The sequence below is a fragment of the Trichosurus vulpecula genome, chromosome 3 (genome assembly GCF_011100635.1).
Source record: "Trichosurus vulpecula isolate mTriVul1 chromosome 3, mTriVul1.pri, whole genome shotgun sequence".
In the NCBI taxonomy this organism is placed as follows: Eukaryota; Metazoa; Chordata; class Mammalia; order Diprotodontia; family Phalangeridae; genus Trichosurus; species Trichosurus vulpecula.
The window spans coordinates 48,496,112-48,505,013 of record NC_050575.1 but is presented as its reverse complement, the minus strand read 5'-3'; the positions used below and the strand labels follow the sequence as shown (position 1 = coordinate 48,505,013).

The following is an 8,902-nucleotide window of genomic DNA, read 5'->3' as shown; positions in this document are numbered from 1 at the left end:
ACATTGTACACAGTAGCAGAGACATTGTGCAATGACCAACTTTGATAGACTTAGCTCTTCTCAGCAATACAATGATCTAAAACAATTCCAAAAAACTCATGATGGAAAATGCTAACCACATTCAGAGAAAGAACTGTGGAGTCTGAATGTGGATGAAGCATACTATTTCTCTCTTTTTTCTTTCTCATGGTTTTTCCCTTTTGTTCTTTTTGTTTCTTCTTTCACAACATGACTAATGTGGAAATGTTTAATATGATTGTACATATATAGCCTATATTAGATTGCATGCTGTCTTGGGGAGGTGGAGGGGAAAAAAATTTGAAATTTGGAACTCAAAATCTTTTAAAAGTGAATGTTCAGGCAGCTAGGTGGCACAATGAGTAGAGCATGGGCCCTGGAGTCAGGAAGACCTGAGTTCAAATCCAGACTCAGACACCTGACACTCTTACTAGCTGTGTGACCTTGAGCAAGTCACTTAACCCGAATTGCCTTGCCTTCCCCCCTCCAAAAAAAAAAGAAAGAAAGAAAAAAAAAGTGAACGTTGACCGCTCGCCATGGCTGCGTTAGGCTGGGTCATCTGGGAGCATGAGGAGCAGATATTGTTTCTCAGAGGTACCAGGCAGAGTGATGATTCTGATATATGAGATGATACAGCATTGAAAAAACCACATGACAAAGCTATGGCATCATTTAAGAATGCTTTAAAGAGTGATGATATTTCTGAAGCTTCAGTCAAACAAAAAAAGTGGTGGACCAAAAAGGAAAAATATTAAGAACAGAAACAAGAAAAAAAGTAACCTGGCCTCATTGAAACAGTGGAAAGTTGGTGAGGCTTGTTGTGCGGTTTGGTCTGAAGATGGCAACATATATCCGGCTATTATTGCATCAACTGCTCTGAGGAGAGAGGGAAATGTGTTGTAGTTTATGCTGGCTATGGAAATAAAGAACAGAATTCATCAGATCTTCTCCTTCCAAACAGCAAAGGAGTTTGTGATGAGGAACCTATTCATGAAAATGAAAGTAGTCAAAGCCAGTATTCAGCAGATGAAAGTGAAAAATCCTCCACATCACCTGGAAGCAAACAAAATTGTATCAGATCCAAAGCTGCTCATTGGAATTCTTATTTGCCTTCTCCACCACCACTTCCTCTCTTGGTGCCAGGGCCAGGCCACCCTGGACTGAAATTCAGTGGCCCACCACCTTTCCTCACAGGGTCTCCCCTACTATTTCCTTCAGGACCACCATTGATTCCCCCCCCACGCACCTTCCATGTCCCCCAATTCTCCTGAAGATGCTGATGCTTTGGGAAGTATGTTAATAGCCTGGTACATGAATGGCTATCATACTGGTTACTATCTGGGCTTAAAACAACACAAAAAAGAAGGAAGGCACTAGCACTTCAAATAAGGAGTACAAATCTCTCCCAAGGAGACTGGTATTTTGTCCTGTCCTTTTTATGATGAACAAAGTCAGTTTTTTCCCCCTCTAAGAAGAATTGACTGGAAAACACAATCCATTGTATAATTGTTGAATATCTTCTAATGTAAACAGGTTTTTAATTTCTTAATCAGCAAAGTATATTTAGAAAAAAGGATGTTTGAATAGTTGAATAAAACAGCAAGAATGTGAAAGTCCTAAATGTTGAAAACTCCTGGTCAACTTCATTATTGATGTCAAAAGATGTACTTTTCAAATTTTTTTTTTAAAAAGTGATTGTTGAAAACTAAAAATAAATAGATAAATAATTTTTCAAAGAGAACATGTAAAAAAAGAAAAGGGTATTTAAAGTAGTAAGAATTGCTATAAAACATTCCCCCAAAACTAGAAGCATACTATCCCACAAGGACAGGGAAGCTGCTAAATCTCATGAATGTGGCAACATGGTATTTGAATGGTCTCTTTCTGCTTGAAATATTTTCTCTTTGACTGGCAGATCTGGAATTTGGCTATAATATTCCTGGCAGTTTTCATTTTGGGATCTCTTTCAAGTGTTCATAAGTGGATTCTTTTAATTTCTATTTTACTCTCTGGTTCTAGGATATCAGGGCAGCTTCCCTGATATCTAGGCTCTTTCTTTCAAATAGTCCAATCATTCTTTATCATTATTTATTTTAACCTTTTTAAAAAAATTTGAGTTATGAATTCTTTCCATCCTTAACACCACTCCCCAACTTGTTGTGAAGGCGAGAAATGTCATACCAATTATACAGGTGTGTAATGTTAAGCAGGGTGGGACTTTTTTACCTTTTTCTCTTTGAGAATGTTAAAGTAATCAAGTGCCTTTGATTGTCTTTCTAGGTACTAAGCCCCAAGCCCACACCCTTTTGCTGATTACGTGTGAAGCCTTTGGGCCCTAAACAGGGTATATAAACTCAGAGGTTAGAGTTTTGTTTGGGGCTCTCACTGGAAGAATGTTGATGGGGAAAGTCTGGGTAGCCTCTGGAGCCCCTCCCCACATAATTATATATATGATGTCTTGATCAGACAAAGCCTGTCTGTTGAATTGTGTCATTTGATCTGTTGATATTTTCTGTTTATAATTTCTATTTGTATTTGCTCTGAAGTTCAGGATGCTGGCTTTTCCCCCTGAACTGAGTGAATGACATATGTATGTTTGATTAAAGTGAGATTGTTAACCCCTTCAAGTTGCTTTCCTTAGAAAAGTAGATCAAAGAACCTGTGCTAGCAGCTCTTGTTGCTGGTGTTGCTGGATCTTACACCTCAGCAGCAGCTTCAAGCCACATTGTTGTTACAAGGTGAAATCATACCAAAAATATTTCCATATTAGCCATATAGCAAAGAAAAAGCAAAAAAACAAAAATAAAGTGAAAAATTTGTGCTTCAATCTTCATTCAGACTCTGTCAGTTCTTTCTCTGGAGGTTGATAGCATTTTTCATCATTGTCTTAGATCATTAACATTCATTTTTAAAGTTTTAAGTTCCCAACTCTCTCCCTTACTCCCTCTCCTCCCACCTCCTTGAGAAGGTAAGCAATTTTATATAGATTATTCATGTGAAGTAATGCAAAACATATTTCCATATTAGCAATATTGCAAAATAAAACCTCCATCCCACAAAAAACCTCCAAGAAAAATAAAGTAAAAAAAAAAAAAGTGTGCTGGTGAGGCGGAGCCAAGATGGTGGCTGGAAAGCAGGGACTAGCGTGAGCTCCCCGCCAAGTCCCTCCAAAAACCTATAAAAATGGCTCTGAACCAATTCTAGAACTGCAGAACCCACAAAATAGCAGAGGGAAACAGGGCTCTGGATGGTCTCTGGGTAAGGTCTATCCCGCATGGAGCTGGGAGCAGAGCGGAGCGGAGCAGAGCCCAGCGTGGGCAGCATGGACCAACCAGAGCAGGAGCTGGGTGGAGCGTGCCCTAGTGCCCTGAATCAGTGAGCTACAGCAGTTACCAGATTTCTCAACCCAGAAACACCAAAGACAACAGAGAAGGTTAGTGGGAAAAGCTGCTGGGGACAGAGTGAAAGAAGGAGTTCACGGTTCAGGTCACTGCCCCAGGGGCAGCGGAGGTGGTGCAGCTACAGAAGTACAACTGCAGTTGCTTCTGGCCCCAGGCCCACCTGGTAGGAGGAATTAAGTGGCGGATCAGAGCAGGAGTACAGAGCCTGCTGAAGATCTTAGTCCAGTCTGGGTTGGGGATTCTTGGGGAAGGAGGAGTGCTGGTGTGGCAGAGCTGGTACATACCCCCACGCTTGGAACATAGAACTCTTCACTCTACAAGTAGTCATACCCGGCCGAAAAACTCAAGGGTCAAGTAAGTTGGCTGGGAACATGGCCAGGCAGTGAAAACGCACCCAGATTCGGTCTCAGACTCTGGAATCTTTCTCTGGTGACAAAGAAGACCAAAACATACAGCCAGAAGAAGTCAACAAAGTCAAAGAGCCTACAACAAAAGCCTCCAAGAAAAACATGAACTGGTCTCAGGCCATGGAAGAGCTCAAAAAAGATTTGGAAAAGCAAGTTAGAGAAGTAGAGGAAAAATTGGGAAGAGAAATGAGAAGGATGCGAGAAAACCATGAAAAACAAATCAATGACTTGCTAAAGGAGACCCACAAAAACACTGAAAAATATACTTAAGAAAACAACACCTTAAAAAATAGACTAACTCAAATGGCAAAAGAGCTCCAAAAAGCCAGTGAGGAGAAGAATGCCTTGAAAGGCAGAATTAGCCAAATGGAAAAGGAGGTCCAAAAGACCACTGAAGAAAATACTACCTTAAAAATTAGATTGGAGCAAGTGGAAGCTAGTGACTTGATGAGAAATCAAGATATTATAAAACAGAACCAAAGGAATGAAAAAATGGAAGACAATGTGAAATATCTCATTGGAAAAACCACTGACCTAGAAAATAGATCCAGGAGAGATAATTTAAAAATTATTGGACTACCTGAAAGCCATGATCAAAAAAAGAGCCTATATATCATCTTTCAAGAAATTATCAAGGAGAACTGCCCTGATATTCCAGAGCCACAGGGCAAAATAGAAATTGAAAGAATCCATCGATCGCCTCCTCAAATAGATCCCAAAAAGAAATCTCCTAGGAATATTGTCACCAAATTCCAGAGCTCTCAGGTCAAGGAGAAAATACTGTAAGCAGCCAGAAAGAAACAATTTGAGTATTGTGGAAACACAATCAGAATAACCCAGGACCTAGCAGCTTCTGCATTAAGAGATCAAAGGGCTTGGAATACGATATTCCAGAGGTCAATGGGGCTAGGATTAAAACCAAGAATCACCTACCCAGCAAAACTGAGTATCATGCTCCAAGGCAAAATATAGACTTTCAATAAAATAGAGGACTTTCAAGCTTTCTCAATGAAAAGTCCAGAGCTGAATAGAAAATTTGACTTTCAAACACAAGAATCAAGAGAAGCATGAAAAGGTAATCAAGAAAAAGAACAAAAGAAATTGCAAGGGACTTACTAAAGTTGAACTGTTTTGTTTATATTCCTACATGGAAAGATGATGTATATGATTCATGAGACCTCAGTATTAGGGTAGCTGAAGGGAATATACATATATTTATATATACATACATATGTGTGTTTATGTATATATGTGTATACGTGAGTGTGTATGTATGTATATATGTATGTGTGTGTGTATACATACATACATATATATATATATATATATATATATATAGAGAGAGAGAGAGAGAGAGAGCAGGCACAGGGTGAGTTGAAGATGAAGGGAAGATATCTAAAAGAAATAAAATCAAATTAAGGGATGAGAGAGGAATATATTGAGAGAGGGAGAAAGGGAGAGATAGAATGGGGTAAATTATTTCGCATAAAAGTGGCAAGAAAAAGCAGTTCTGTAGGAAGAGAAGAGAAGGCAGGTGAGCGGGAATGAGTGAATCTTGCTCTCATCAGATTTGACCTGAGGAGGGAATTGGGTATCTTACCCCACAGGAAAGAAGGAGGAAGAAGATAAAAAAAAGGGGGCATGATAGAAGGGAGGGCAGATGGGGGTGGAGGTAATAAAAAACAAACACTTTCAAAAAGGGACAGGGTCAAGGGAGAAAATTCAATAAAGGGGGATAGGTTAGGAAGAAGCAAAATATAGTTAGTATTTCACAACCTGAGTATTGTGGAAGGGTTATATATAATGATACACATGTGGCCCATGTTGAATTGCTTGACTTCTTAGGGCAGGTGGGTGGGAAGGGAAGAGGGGAGAGAATTTGGAACTCAAATTTTTAAAAACAGATGTTCAAAAACAAAAAAAAAGTTTTTGCATGCAACTAGAAAATAAGACACACAAGCAATGGGACGTAGAAATTTATCTTGCCCTACAAGAAAGGAAGGGAAAAGGGGGTGGGTAGAAGTGGGGTGACAGAAGGGAGGGCTGACTGGGGAACAGGGCAACCAGAATATACACCATCTTGGAGTGGGGGGGGGTAGAAATGGGGAGAAAATTTGTAATTCAAACTCTTGTGAAAATGCTGGAAACTAAATATATTAAATAAAAAAATTAAAAGAAAACAAAAACAAAAAAAAAAGTGTGCTTTGATCTACATTCAGAATCCATCTATTCTTTCTCTGGACTTGGAGAGCATTTTTCATCATAAGTCCTTCAGAATTGTCTTGGATCACCGTATTACTCAGAATAGCTTTTGATCATTGTACAATGTTGCTATTACCGTGTACATTGTTCTCCTGGTTCTCCTCACTTCACTTTGCATCAGTTCATATAAGTCTTTCCAGGTTTTTCTGAAACCATCCCTCATCATTTCTTATAGTACAATAGTATTCCATCACAACCATATATCACAACTTGTTTAGCCGTTCCCCAATTAATGGACATCCACTTGATTTCCAATTCTTTGCCATCACAAAAAGAGTTGTTATAAACTTTTTGGTAATTATTGGTGCTTTTCCTTTTTTAAAAAAATTCTCTTTGGGATACAGACTTAGTATTGTTCTTGCTGGGTCAAAGAGTATGCCCTTTTATAGCCCTTTGAGCATAGTTTCAAATTACTCTCCAGAATGGTTGGATCAGTTCACAACTCCACCAACATTGTGTTAGTGTACCTATTTTTCCACATCCTCTCCAGCATTTGTCATTTTTCTTTTCTGTCATATTAGCCAATCTGATAGGTGTAAGGTGGTACCTCAGAGTTGTTTTGATTTGCATCTTTCTAGTTAACAATGAATTAGAACTTTCTTACATGACTATAGATAGATTTGATTTCTTTTTCTGAAAACTGCCTGTTCATATCCTTTGACCATTTTATCAGTTGAGGAATGACTCACATTCTTATAAATTTGATTCACTTCTCTATATATTTGAGAAATAAAGCCTTTGTCAGATAAACTGTAAGATTTTCCCCCATTTCCTACTTTCCTTCTAATCTTGGCTGCATTGGTTTTGTTTGTGCAAAGCTTTTTTAATTTCATGTAATCAAAATTATCCACTTTGCAACCTGTAAGCTCTCTATCTCTTGTTTTGTCATAAATTCTTCCCTTATTCACAGGTAAAATTTTCCCTGCTCCCCTAATTTACTTATATTACCCTCTATGTCTAAATCATATATGCATTTTGACCTCATCTTGGTATATGTTGTGAGATGTTGGTATGGCAAGTAAAACCTCATGAGACAGTTTCCAAGTATTAATAATCAATTTATTAATTGGGCTAGCCAATAATCCATAAATTGATAGTGATTTCTTTCAGTAACCAAAGATGCCAAAGGAGACTCTGGAACACCTTAAATCAGGGGTATTCCTTCTGATAGGAAATTCCCCTGACAAGTGACACTTGACCCTGATTGGTGAATATTTAATAAGGAGGTGGTCTGCAAAGTCTTCATTTCCTCCTGCTGAGAACGTGGCTTGATCATGAGACTCAGCAGCCTCTAGCAGTGTGGGCAGGGAAAAACATTTCCATCTGGACCTCTCTGGCTAATTTTCTCCTTCGCGAGCTTAGGGTCACCCCAAACTCTAAGGAAGGGGATCAAGTACAAGAGTTCCTTCCACCAGGGAGAAGACTCACCTAGACTGGATTCTGTTTATACCCTAAAGAGAAATCAGGTTTCCCAGTTAGGTAGGGTCCTGCCCAAATGCCTTGAGCAGAGTTGGAATGCTTCTGACATTCTTTAGGAGGGAAGAGGCTTCTTTCTAAGCCAGTCTTTTTACAGAGAAGGAAATATTACAAATCATTATTAATAATCAAGTGGTACAGCATAAAATTATTTCATTCCCTCTTTGATTCATTGAGATAAAGTCTCCTCAATCAGTCACTAACTGGTATGATAAACAATTCATCAGGGGTTTTTAACTATGGTGCTTAGGTGCTTTAACATGAAGAAATTGTATGAGGGAAAGAGGAAGACAGATGGACTATGCATTGACAGGAGCCATTGGGAGCAGTTCCCTTTGGCAAGCAGACCTTACAAAGAAAAACAGCACATGGAAGAAGTGAAAGGGAATGGTAGACAGTCTTTTTCTCAGTAACCCACTAACACTGTCCATTTCATCAGGCCATCATATCTTAGGTCTCAGATGTCTCATGTGGCTGTCTTATTTCTGAGAACCTCACGTAATGCAGTCTTGTGGCCCTCTGAAAATCTCCCCTCCCAGGCATTCTGGAATAGGCAAGCTCTCAGAACAGCTTCTTCTAGCAGATCTGCTTCTCTAGTTCAGGTCACTTGTAGACATCTTTTTCTGTTAAAATCTCTTGCAAAATAGATCTTAATACCATTCCAAATAGTCACTTCAAGTTTGCTTTGTCAATAACCAGGACATGTAGTGAGAGCTAGCTCAAACCTTATGACTTTAATAAAAACATGAAATTAGGAACCTCTTGACCAGAGAATTGACATTTTTCCATACTCCTTGCTGCCCCATCCTTATCTAAACCATGTACTTGATTTGGATACTGCCACCAAAACGTTGAATGGAGAATCTAAAAGAATTTATAAGAATGTAACTTGTAGAATGAGCCATGCTAGTTATGAATTTTACACTTGCCAATGTAAGCTAAGGCTAAAAGTGCCTTTCAAAATCAGCATTGACCATCATTTAACTTTTGGTGTTCATTTACTTCATTCTTCATCTCAGATTCAAATTCCAGAAAGTGAGAAACTACAGTTTATTACCTGTAATTGCCCTGTGATATATTAGCAAATTATTATGTTGATATAGTTAAGAAATTCAAATGACAACTAGTGGAATTTACTTCCTAAACACAAATTGAACTATAAACTTTCTCATTCCAACAAGATATGAATAGTCCTTTTTACATCTGTAGCTCTTGGGTTTAAGTATCATAGAACCAGCAAGTTGAAACAAACTTACAACCATGTCAAACATCTTATCCGATAAAACAATGAAGAATTTTTTTTGTTGTAATCTAAATGAAATATTTTCAACAAAGATA

At 38.5% G+C, this 8,902-nt stretch overlaps 1 pseudogene; it reads left to right on the top strand.

Moving 5' to 3' along the window:
* The first annotated feature begins 554 nt into the window (after positions 1-554).
* On the top strand, positions 555-1,407 carry LOC118842032 (annotated as a pseudogene).
* The last annotated feature ends 7,495 nt before the right edge of the window (positions 1,408-8,902 follow it).